Source organism: Balaenoptera musculus, chromosome 5, assembly GCF_009873245.2.
Source record: "Balaenoptera musculus isolate JJ_BM4_2016_0621 chromosome 5, mBalMus1.pri.v3, whole genome shotgun sequence".
In the NCBI taxonomy this organism is placed as follows: domain Eukaryota; kingdom Metazoa; phylum Chordata; class Mammalia; order Artiodactyla; family Balaenopteridae; genus Balaenoptera; species Balaenoptera musculus.
Genome location: NC_045789.1, coordinates 124774898 through 124789034, shown reverse-complemented (window position 1 = coordinate 124789034; position 14137 = coordinate 124774898).

Genomic DNA, 14137 nt, shown 5'->3' with positions numbered 1-14137 from the left:
AAGAAATAGAAAAGAGAAAATCACAATTGGAAAGTAAATCGCTTAAATAAGCCAGTACACAGATCAAAAAAAAAAAAAACAACAACAACAAAAAATTCCTCTGGAAGTGATGATAACCACAATGAACAACAAAAGGCAGAACATAAAGATGTAAAAGAGGACATCAAAATCATAAAATGTGGGAGAAGAGAGTAAGAAAATGTAGATTTTTTTCCCCTCTAGAATGTGTTTGAGCCTATGTGGCTGTCTATCTAAGGCAAGGAGGGGGTTAACATACTTGAAAAACAGGGTAACCACAATTCAAAAACATACAATAGATTCACAAAAACCAAAAGAAAAAATAAGTATAATATAAAAGAAAACCATCAAATCACAAAAGGAAAAACAAAAAGAAAGGGACAAAGAAGAAATATAAAATCAATGGGAAAACAAGGTTTAAAATGGCAATAAATACATATCAATAATTACCTTAAATGTCAATGGACTAAATGCTCCAATCAAAAGACAGAGTGGCAGATTGGATTAAAAAACAAGAGCCTACAATTTGCTGACTACAAGAGACCCACTTTAGGGCAAAGGACACACATAGATTGAAAGTGAAGGGATGAAAAAAGATATTTCATGTATACAGAAATGACAAGAAAACAAGGGTCACAATATTCATATCAGACAAAATAGACTAAAACAAAGGCCATAAAGAAAGATAAGGACACTTTATAATGATAAAAGGATCAATACAAGAAGAGGATTTTACACTTGTCAACAAATATGCCCTAATATAGGAACACCCAAATACATAAAATAAATAAAGACATAAAGGGAGATATTGACAGGAATACAATAGTAGTAGACTTTAACACCCCACTCACATCAATGGACAGATCTTCTAGACAGAGAATGAATAAGGCAACAGAGATCTTAAATTATATAATAGAACAGTTTAGACTTAATTGATATTTTCAGGATATTACATCCAAAAAAAAAAAATACACAATCTTTTCAAGTGCACATGGAACATTCTCTAGGACTGACCACATACTAGGGCAAAAAACAAGCCTCAATGAATTTAAGAGGATAGAATTTCTCTCGAGCATCATTTCTGACCACAATGGCATGAAACTAGAAACTAACCACAGAAAAAGAAATGAGGAAAAAATGATTACATGGAGACTAAACAACATGCTACTAAAAAACCAATGGGTCAATGATGAAATCAAAGAAGAAATTAAAAACTACCTTGAGACAAATGGCAGTGAAAACACAACCATACAACATCTCTGGGATGCAGCAAAAGCAGTTCTTAGAGGGAAGTTCATAGTGATACAGGCCTTCCACAAAAAACAAACAAACAAACAAATCTCAAAATAACAACCTAACTTACCACTTAAAGAATTAGAAAAATAAGAACAAAACCTAGAGTCAGCAGAAGGAAGGAAATAATAAATATCAGAGAGGAAATAAATAGAATAGAGATTAAAAAAAAAACAAAACAGTAGGAAAAAATGAATAAAACCATTAGCTGGTTCTTTGAAAGGATAATCGGGATTGACAAACCTCTGGCCAGGCTCACCAAGAAGAAAAGAGATAGAACCCAAATAAAATAAGAAATGAAAAAGGATACATAACAACTGATACTGCAGAAATACAAAAAACCATAAGGGAATACTATGAACAATTATATGCCAACAAATTTGACATCCTAGAAGAAATGGACAAGTTTCTAGAAATACACAGCTCACTAAAACTGAATCAAGAAGAAACAGATAATTTGAACAAACTTATCACTAGAAGTGAAATAGAATCTGTAATTTAAAAACTCCCTGCAAACAAAAGTCCAGGACCATATGGCTTCACAGATGAATTCTACCAAACATACAAAGAAGAACTTATACCAATCCGTCTCAAACTCTTCCAAAAAACTGAAGAGGAGGGAACACTCCCAAAGACATTCTATGAAGCCACCATCACCCTGAGACCAAAACCAGACAAAGACACTACCAAAAAAGATAATTTCAGCCCAATATCTTTGATGAATATAGATGAAAAATTCTCAAAAATATGTTAGCCAACCAAATCCAACAACACGTAAAAAAGATCATACACCATGAGCAAGTGGGATCCATCCCACGTTCACAAGAATAGTTCAACATATGCAAATCAATAATGTGATACACCACATAAACAAAATTAAAAAACAAAAACCACATGATCATCTCAATAGATGCAGAAAAAACATTTGAAAAATTCAACATCCATTCATGATTAAAAAACTCTTGCCAAAGTAGGTATAGAGGGAACATATCTCAAGATAATAAAAGCTATTTATGATAAACCCACAACCAACATAATACTCAATGGTGAAAAGCTGAAAGCCTTCTCACTAAAATCTGGAACAAGATGATTCCCACTCTCACCTCTTCTATTCAACATACTATTGGAAGTCTTAGCCACAGCAATCAGACAAGAAAAAGAAATAAAAGGTATCCAAATTGGAAGGGAAGAGGTTAATTTTTCATTATATTCACATGATATGATAGTATATGTAGAAAACCCTAAAGAGTCCACACAGAAATAACTAGAACTGATAAACAAATTCAGCAAAGTAGGATACAAGAGTAACATACAGAAATTGGTTGCATTTCTTTATACTAACAATGAAATATCAGAAAGTGAATGTAAAAAAAAAATACATTTTAAAATCACATCAAAAAATACTTAGGAATAAACCTGACCAAGGAGGTGAAAGACTTATATGATGAGGACCATAAAACATTAATAAAGGAAATTGAAAATGATTCAAAGAAATGGAAAGATATCCCATGCTCTTGGATTGGAAGAATTAATATTGTTAAAATGGCCATACTACCCAAAGCAATCTAAGATTGAGTGTGATCCTTATCGAATTACCCATGACATTTTTCACAGAACTAGAATGAATAATCCTAAAATTTATATGGAACCATAAAATACCCAGAATGGCCAAAGTAATCCTGAAGAAAAAGAACAAAGCAGGAGGCATAACCCTCCCAGACTTCAGAAAATACTACAAAGCTACAGTAATCAAAACAGCATGGTATTGGCACAAAAACAGCCATATGTATCAATGGAACAGAACAGAGATCCCAGATATAAACCCACACACCTACAATCAATTAATCTTCGACAAAGGAGGCAAGAATATACAGTGGGAGAAAGACTGTCTCTTTAGCAAGTGGTGTTGGGAAAGTTGGACAGTTGTATGTAAATCAATGAAGTTAGAACACACCCTCTCACCATACACAAAAATGAACTCAAAATGGCTTAAAGACTTAAACATAAGACATGACACCATAAAACTCCTGGAAGAGATCATAGGGAAAGCATTCTCTGACATAAATCATACCAATGTTTTCAGTCTCCCAAGGCAATTGAAATAAAAGCAAAAATAAACAAATGGGACCTTATCAAACTTACAAGCTTTTGTACAGCAAAGGAAACCATAAACAAAATGAAAAGACAGCCTACAGAAGGGGAGAAAATATTTGCAAATGATGCGACCAAGAAGGGGTTAATTTCCAAAATATACAAACAGCTCTTACAGCTCAGTAACAAAAGCAACCCAATAGAAAACTGGGCAGAAGACTTAAATAGACATTTCTCCAAAGAACGCATACAGATGGCCAACAGGCACATGAAAAGATGCTCAACATCACTAGTTTTTGGAGAAATCCAAATCAAAACTACAATGAGGTACCACCTCACACCAGTCAGAATGGCCGTCATTAAAATGTCTACATATAACAAATGCTGGAGAGGGTGTGGAGAAAAGGGAACTCTCCTACACTCTTGGTGGGAATGTAAATTGATACAGCCACTATGGAGAACAGTATGGAGGTTCCGCAGAAAACTAAAAATAGAATTAACATATGATCCATCAATCCCACTCCTGGGCATATATCCAGACAAAACTATAATACAAAAAGACACATGCACCCCTATGTTCACAGTGGCACTAATCACAATAGCCAAGACATGGAAAGAACCTAAATGTCCATTGGCAGATGAGTGGATAAAGAAGATGTGGTACATATATACAATGGAATACTACTACTCAGCCATAAATAATGAAATAATGCCATTTGCAGCAACACGGATGGAAATAGAGATTATCATACTAAATGAAGTAAATCAGAAAGAGAAAGACAAATACCATATGCTATCATTTATATGTGGAATCTAAAATATGACACAAACGAACCTATCTATGAAGCAGAAACAGACTCACAGACGTAGAGAACAGACTGGTGGTTGCCAAGGTGGTGGGGGCTGGGGGAGGGATGGAGTGGGAGGTTGGTGTTAGCAGATGTAAGCTTTTATATATAGAACAGATAAACAACAAGGTCCTACTGTATAGCACAGAGAACTATATTCAATATCCTATGATAAACCATAATGGAAAAGAATATAAAGAATGTATATGTATGTATAACTGAATCACTTTGCTGTACAGCAGTAATGAACACAACATTGTAAATCAACTATACTTCAATTAAAAAAAGGATATTTAATTAAAATTAGAACAATAAGGTCCAGTTGAAAATTTACTACTTGAGTTTATAAACAAAGTAAGTGATATACAATTGACTTTCAACAAGTTGGCCAAAACAGTTCAATGTGGGAAGATTAATCAGTCTTTTCAACAAATGATTCTAGGACAACTGGATCCACATGCAAAAGAATGAACTGAGTTCTCTTTCTATCAGTGTACACAAAAATTAACTCCAATGATTAACAGAGACACACTACAATGTATAAAATAGATAAAAAACAAAGACCTACTGTATAACACAGGGAACTATATTCAATATCTTGTAATAACCTATGATGGAAAAGAATCTGAAAAAGAATATATATATATATATATATATATATATATATATATATATATATATAATCTGAATTACTCTGTTGTACATCTGAAACTAACATAATGTTGTTGTAAATCAACTATTCTTCAATATAAAAAATTAACTCCAAATTGATCTTAGACCAACATATAAAAAGTGAAATTATAAAAAAAAAAAAAAAGTGAAGTTATGAAACAGTTAAAAGAGAAGCATAGAGTAAATCTTTGTGACCTTGGGTTAGGCAAAGCCTTGTTAGATGTAGCATCTAAAGCATAACCAAGGAAATAAAAATAGGTAAGTTGGAATTCAACAAAATTAAAAACACTTGTGCTTTAAAGGACAACAAGAAAGTGAAGACAATCTACAGAATGTAAGAGAATGTTTGGAAAATTTTTATCTGATAAGGGACTTGTATCCATATTATTTAAAGACATCTTATAACACAATAACAAAAAACAAATAACCCAATTTTTAAATGTACAAAAGATAGGAACAGACATTTCTCCAAAGAATATATACAAATGTTCAATAAGTACATGAAAGGAAGCACAAATTCATTACTCACTTGGGAAATGCAAATCAAATCCACCATGAGATACTATTTTCACACTCACTTGTTTGGCTACAACAAAAAGACAGATAATACCAAGTGTTTGTGAGAATTAGAGAAATTGGAGCTGTTATACATTGCAGATAGGAACATGAAATGGTGAAGCCACTTTGGACGATACTTTGGAATTCCTCATAATGCTAAACATAGAATCACCATGTGATCCAGCAATTCCATTCCTAGGCACTTACCCAAGAAAATTAAAAAGATATGTCCACACAGAAACTTGTGCACAGATGTTCATAGCAGCATTATTTCTTAAAATCGCCAAGAAGTTATGACCACTCAAATGTCAATCAGCTGAGGAATAGATAAATAAAATGTTGTCATTGCATACAATGAACTATTATTCAGCAATTAAAATCAATGAAGTACTTATATACTCTGCAACATCTAAATGAATACTGAAAACATGTTAAGTCAAAGAATCTGGTCACAAATGACTATGTATTGTATGATTACATTAAATGAAATGTCTAGAATAAGTGACAGAAAGTAGAATAGCGATTTCTTAGGGATAGGGGCCTTTGAGGGAAATGAGACATGATTGTTAATGGATGTAGAGTTATTTGAGTTATGAAATGTTCTAAAATTGTGGCAATAGTTGCATAATTCTGTGAAAATACTAAAAACTACTGAATTGTATACTTTGAGTGAATTGTATGGTATGTGAATTACATATCAATAAGGCTTTAAAATAAGTGGTATACTTATTTTTTCTTTATAAAAATATAAAAACCTGGGTACTACTATGGGTATTTTTCTTAAATATTCTGTTACTCAAAATATTTGTGGATAAATGCCAGAGAAAATCATGTGTTATTTATTCAGACATTCCTCAAGTGCATAAAATTTCATCAAGTACAAATATACAGCAACAGTATTACACTTGAAGCCATGTTTTAATTTCCAAGGAGTGGAGAACACTAAGGAGATTATTGTACTTAACTGCTGCCAACAGATTAAAGTACTTATAACAGAGACTTTACCAGAAAAGTACCCAAATATAATAAAAGTTTAAAAAGTTATATAAGTGTTGGTGTTCCCTTAAAAAACCTATGGCATCTAAACAAAAGTGGAAAGTTTTAAAAACTTTAAATGTGGTATATATATCCAGTGGAATATTACTCAGGCATAAAAAGAATGAAATCTTGCCACTTGCAACAACATGGGTGAATACTGGATGGATATTATGCTAAGTGAAATAAGTCAGACAGAAAAAGACAAATATTGTATGATTTCACTTATACGTGGAATCTAAAACACAAAACAAATGAACAAACATAACAAAACAGAAACAGAGTTATAGATGCAGAGAACAAACAGGGGGTTGCCAGAGGGGAGGGGAGGAAAGAAGTAGGTGAGGGAGATTAAGAGGTACAAATTTCCAGTTGCAAAATAAATGAGTCATGGGTATGAAATGTACAGTGTGGGGAATATAGTCAATAACTATTAAAAAAAAACAACAGAAAAAGGAATGTTTTACTGTTAATTTATGCTAGAACCTTGTTTTTAGATATCAAGAAAGCAGTAACACTCAAAGTTTTCCCTCAATATTTTAATTATCATTTGTGTTACAAGAGAAATAAAATTGTTGACCCCCATAAAAATGTTTCTGTAACTGGAATCAATCCTCCCAAGGACTTAATAAGAATTAAGCACGAGTAGGCATTCTTATTAAGCACTAATGCATCTGGACAAATGCCTTTCCAGGAATCATTAGCTTCCAGAAATGTAAGGATTTAAAGAGCTTATATGTATACATTTGTGAGAATTGTTGAAACAACCGTGGCATCCCTGATAAGCAATCACCCATTCTGGTTTGGTCCATGAAATACTAAGGCCACTTCGTTACTTTTACCATTCTGCTTCATGAACCTAGATAACAGAAATCTACTTGCTGAGTTGTCACTAATACATCAAGGGCATACGTCATGAGTGAATATACCACAAGCACAACAGTGTGTGCATTTTCCTATGAGGTCTCTGAAGAAAGTATATATTAAATATGTTGCTTAGAATGTCTCATTGTGTTAGAAAGGGTAATGTGTAACGTATTTTATTTTAACACCATGGAAATTATTAGATAAGACAGTTACAATTAAATTGAGACAAGGTGTTTTATACACCTATTATTTTCATGGTACAGTGGTAAGGACAGAATTAATACTTTAGAAGGTATAAGAATATTACACCATTAGTTAAACAAACATAACTAAGTAATTCATATTATATATAATGGCTTATATACAATGTTGTACATTTTTCTATAAGGGCAATTCTATTGTAGGACACATTCATATAACACACCCAAAGGGAACTCAACTTATTAGTTAGAAGAAGAAGTCTGTATGGTAAGAACATTATCTACTAGTAACAACTAAAAAACACCATACATTAAACATTCTTCAGAGTAGACTACATACTAGAGGCATACAAAGTATGCTCTCTTACCAAATACCAACATCAGAAAGAAATCTGGGAAATCCCCAAATATCTGGAAATTAAAGAGCATACTACTAAACAACTCATGAGTCAAACAATTCCTCTCCAAATTAAAGTGAACAATATTTTGAAATGAATAAAAATGTAAATACTGCATTTCAAAACTATGGAATGCAACTAAAACAATATTTACAAGAAAATTAATACCTTTAAATGCCTATATTAGAAATGTCTCACATATACAACCTAAGCATCCATATTAAAAAAATTAGAGACAAAGAGTAAATCCAAAACAAGCAGAAGAAAGAAAGTTATTATGATTAGAGCAGTAATTACTGAAATAGAAAACAGAAAAACAATAGAAAAAATAAATGAAACAAAATGGGCTTTTTGAAAGATGAACAAAACTGATAAACATTTTGTCTTACTGACCAAGAAAAAAAGATGTATGATACAAATTACAAAAATCAAGAATGAGAGAGGGTACATCAGTACCCTTTAATATAGTGGAAAAATTTCTAGAAAGATACAAAATACCAAACCTGATTCCAGAAGAACATAAAAATATGAATAGGTCATTAACTAGTAAAGAAATTACGTTAGTAATTAAAACTGTATACATAAGGAAAAGCCAGGCCTAGATAGTTTTACTGGTGAATTCTCTCAAATATTTAAAGAAAAAATAATACCAATACTTCAGAAATTCTTTCAGGGAATAGAGAAGGAGGGAGCATTTCCACACTCATTCTATGAGGTCATGCTTATCTATATACCAAAGCCAGATAAAGACATCATGAGGAAAGTAAACTAAAGGCTAATATTCTTCATGAACATCAATGTAAAAATTTTCAAACTGAGTTCAGAAACATTTACATAATGACCCCTTTGTGGAATTAACATAGTAAATCAATTAATGTGTCATAATAATAGAAAGAAAGGTTTACAAAAAAGGATTATCTCAATGGATATAGAAAAATGATTTGACAAAACTCAGCAATGTATAAAAACCCTCATAAACTCTAACTAGAAAAGAACCTCCTCAATGCAAAACCCACAACTACAACCATATGTAATGATGAAAAGGAAAAGGTTGTCAATCCCTTAATAAATGGAACAAAACAAGGATGTCCATTTTGCCTGTTCTATTGAACATAGTACTAGAAGTTCTAGGCACTACAATAAGGTGCATGCACATGCAAGAAGCAGGAGAGGAGGTAAAGAGTAAGACTACCTTTTTTTTTTTTTTTTTTGCAAATCACATGATCCAGTAGGCAGATAATCCAAGGAATACACACACACACGCAAATATCTTAGACATACACAAAAATACCTTAGAAATAATAAATCAGTCTACCTAGCTTGCAGAATATAACATCAATATTCAAAAATAAACAAATGGGACCTAATGAAACTTAAAAGCTTTTGCACAGCAAAGGAAACCATAAACAAGATGAAAAGACAACCTTCAGAATGGGAGAAAATATTTGCAAATGAAGCAACTGACAAAGGATTAATTTCAAAAATTTACAAGCAGCTCATGCAGCTCAATATCAAAAAAACAAACAACCCAATCCAAAAATGGGCAGAAGACCTAAATAGACATTTTTCCAAAGAAGACATACAGATAGCCAACAAACACATGAAAGAATGCTCAACATCACTAATCATTAGAGAAATGCAAATCAAAACTACAATGAGGTATCACCTCACACCAGTCAGAATGGCCATTAACAAAAAATCTACAAACAATAAGTGCTGGAGAGGGTGTGGAGAAAAGGGAACCCACTTGCACTGTTGGTGGGAATGTAAATTGATACAGCCACTGTGGAGAACAATATGGAGGTTCCTTAAAACACTAAAAATAGAACTACTATATGGCCCAGCAATCCCACTACTGGGCATATACCCTGAGAAAACCATAATTCAAAAAGAGTCATGTACCACAATGTTCACTGCAGCTCTATTTACAATAGCCAGGACATGGAAGGAACCTAAGTGTCCATCGACAGATGAATGGATAAAGAAGATGTGGCACATATATACAATGGAATATTACTCAGCCAGAAAAAGAAATGAAATTGAGTTAGTTGTAGTGAGGTGGATGGACCTAGAGTCTGTCATACAGAGTGAAGGAAGTCAGAAAGAGAAAAACAAATACTGTCTGCTAACATAAATATGTGGAATCTTAAAAAAAAAAAAAAAAAAAAAAAAAGGTTATGAAGAACCTAGGGGCAGAACAGGAATAAAGACGCAGATGTAGAGAATGGACTTGAGGACACGGGGATGGGGAAGGGTAAGCTGGGACGAAGTGAGAGAGTGACATGGACTTATATATACTACCAAATGTAAAATAAATAGCTGTGCTATGTGGGAAGCAGCCACATAGCACAGGGAGATCAGCTCAGTGCTTTGTGACCACCTAGAGGGGTGGGATAGGGAAGGTGGGAGGGAGATGCAAGAGGGAGGAGATATGGGGATGTATGTATATGTATAGCTGATTCACTTTGTTATAAAGCAGAAACTAACACACCATTGTAAAGCAATTATACTCCAATAAAGATGTTTAAAAAAAACTTTTGTAATTCTAAATCCTAGCAAGAAAATATCTGAAAATGAAATTAAGAAAAAATTCCTAGTAGTATCATAGAGGACTAAAATACTTAGGAATACATTTAACAAAAGAAGTTTAAGATTTTTACACTGAATTCAATAAAACAATTCAGAGAGAAATTAAAGAAGATCTAAATAAATGGAGATACACTCTATTTTATAAACTGCAAGATATATTCAAGACGACAATTCCCTCTAAATCAATCTATTAATTCATTGCAATTCTTTCCAAAATTCTAGCAGGCTTATTTTGTAGAAATATATGAGCTGATCTTCAAATTTGTATGGAAATGAAAAGGGCCTACAATAACCAAAGTTGGAGAACTGACTTATTCTTCAATTTCAAAACTTATTATGAATCCACACTAATAAAAAGCAGTATGCTACTGGCATAAGAATAGAAACAGAAATTATCAAGCAGAATTGAGGGTCCAGAAATAAATTCTTACGTTTATGGTTGATTTCAAAAAAAAACTCAAGACAAGTCAATTGGAAAAATATTATTTTCAACAAATGATGCTGGGAAAATTGGATATCCATTCATAAAAAGAGAATCTAGACCCTTATCCCATAGTATACAGAAAAATTAATATTATGACCTAAATTATGAGTAAAAATATAAATTTACATTAAAACATAGGAGAAAATATTCATGAAATTTGGCCAGTCAAGTGCTCTTAGATATGGTACTAAAAAGAAGATCCTTAAGAGAAAAAATATAAGTGACTTCATCATAATTAAAAACTTTTGCATTTTAAAAGACATGATCAACAAAATTAAAAGACAAGCTATAAACTTGGAAAAATATTTGCAAATTATACATCTGATGAAGAATTTGAATTCAGAAAATATGAACAATACTTAGCACAATAATGAGACAAATAGTCTTTTTTAAAATATTCAAGTTAAAGATAGATTTTACTAAAGAAGAAATGAGAATAGCTAATAAGCACAAGAAATATTGTTCAAAATTCTTAGCCATTAGAGAAATAAGATACTTCTTCACACACACTAGAAAACCTATAATAAACATAAACAGTAGCAAGTGTTGGCAAGGATGTGGAGAAACTGGAACCTTTGTAGTTTGCTGGGGATAATGTTAAATGGTACAGCCACTTTAGAAAATAATTCAGCAGTTTCTTAAAATGTTAAACATGAGTTTTCCATATGACCCAGTAATTTTGCTCCTAGGAGTCTAACCAAGAAAAAAATATGTATTGATATATGTGTCCACAAAAGATTTGTACATAAATGTTCATAGCAGCATTGTTCACAGTAGCTAAACCAGGAAATAATCCAAATATTCATCAGATTCTGCATAGATAAACAAATGTGGTACATCCACACAATAGAAGAACAACTTATCAATTCCTGTCCTGCCCCTAGGTTCTATTTCCACACAATAGAAAAACAACTTATCAATAAAAGGAAACAAACTATTTATATATGCCACAACATGAATGAATATCAAAAATCAAACAAACAAAAAACATTTTATCGGTAAAAGAAGCCAGATGCAAAAGACCACAAGTTGCTTGATTCCAATAATGTGAAATATCCAGAAAAGGCAAATTTATTTTATCTAGAAAGCAGATTAGTGGTAATCTAGGGATAACCTAGAGAGAAGGGATTAACTGCATACAGGTCCAAGGTAACTATTTGGGGTGGTGGAAATGTTCTAACAGATGTTAGAACAATTTGATAGTTTTATAAAAAATCATTGAATTGTACACTTACAGTGCAAAATACGTTTTACAGTACATAAATTATCGCTCAATAAAACTGGGGGGGGGGGAGGGGAAACAACTTCAGTGTGAAAAACTCTTTGTATTTTACTCCTAGAAATTCGAGGATTGCCTTTCATCAGCTCAATTCTTGCATGTCCATTCCTGAAATAATTCCTGTGGTTAAAGGGAAGAAGTAAAAGCCAAAATATTAGTAGCCAGTAATCAGTACCAGAACCAAAGAGAAGTAGAGATGCCATCATTAGGTCTGAAATCTTCGCATTGGGTATAGTGAGAAGACTGGGTACCTGGACTTCTCATCATTGCTTACAGGTCTTTGAGCATGGGTCAGTCTGTTCCTAGGTTGGGCATCTGTAGCTGTAGCACGATCCACAGTCCTGGCATGAAAACTATCTCTGGAAAATTTCTTACTTTTTAAGTTAACGATAAAAAATAGCCTCTAATGTTGAAGGAAGGCAGAGAGAAAATGTAGTTATATTTTATCTTTAATTGTAGTTGAACATCACTTAACCTTGTTCTCTTTAAGGGTAGCTGAAGTAAATTCTAGTACTCTAATATGTGCTTGTCTTACAAATGACTAAAGAACCTCATTAGATGTTTTTTCAGGGCAAAGTTGAAAACTAAGTCAGTGAATTAGAGGAGACCATTTCTAGATTCTAACTCTGCAATGTGCTAACTCTGTTATGGCACTAACATGCCATTTAATGTATCTGAGCTTTAGTTTTCTTATTATAAAGTTATGAATAGTAATAGCTTTTCTACCCTCTCTACAAGAAGTAAGAGACTATATGAAACCACTCAGTAAATCACAAAGTTCTTTAGAAATTGAAGTTATATTTTAATTTTATTAACTTGAACATAAATCAATAAATTTATTCTCCCTAGAAAGCATATGCTAACTTCTAAACATACATTTCAATACCTCTGAAACAGCCTCTAAATATACAGTATAGAAATCCTGCTTAAAAATGCCAAGTATTTTGGTGTAGAGTTAAAAAATCCTTGATTGTCCCATTGATTTGTAGATTTTTTTACAATCTGCCTGTCAAAACAGATTTCTTAAAGGTATTTTAGATTACTAAAGTTTTTGTTTTAGAAACATTGTAAAAATAGTACAGAGAGTTCCCATATACACCACACGTAGTTTCCTCTATTTCTAGCATCTTATATTTGTATGGTATATTTGCCACAATCAACTAGTATTGGTTCAGTATTGTTAACTAAAGTCCATACTTATTCAGCTTTCCTTAGTTTTTACCCAGTATCCCTTTTATGTTCTAAGAACTCATTCAGGATTCATATTACATTTAGTCATCTGGTCTTCTTGTTTTTGATAACTTTGGCAGTAAGGAATACTGATCAGATATTTTGTAGAATGTCTCTCAATTGGGATTTGCCTGTTGTTTTTCTCATGATTTCATTGGGGTATGAGTTTGGAGAAGCAAGACCACAAACTAACATGCCACTTTCATCATATCATATCAAGTGTACATACTATCAATGTGACTTACCATTATTGATACTAATCTTGATAAACTGGCAGAGGTAGTATTTGACAACTTTCTCTATTGTATAGTTACTCTTGTAGCCCTTTTCCATACTGTGATCTTTGGAAGTAAGTCACTATGTGTAGCTCAAGCTTAAAGAATGAGTAATGGGACTTCCCTGGTGGCACAGTGGTTGAGAGTCCACCTGCCAATGCAGGGGACACTGGTTCGAGCCCTGGTCTGGGAAGATTCCACATGCTGCAGAGCAGCTGAGCCTGCGAGCCACAACTACTGAGCCTGCATGCCACAACTACTGGGGCCCGCATGCCTAGAGCCCGTGCTCCACAATGGGAG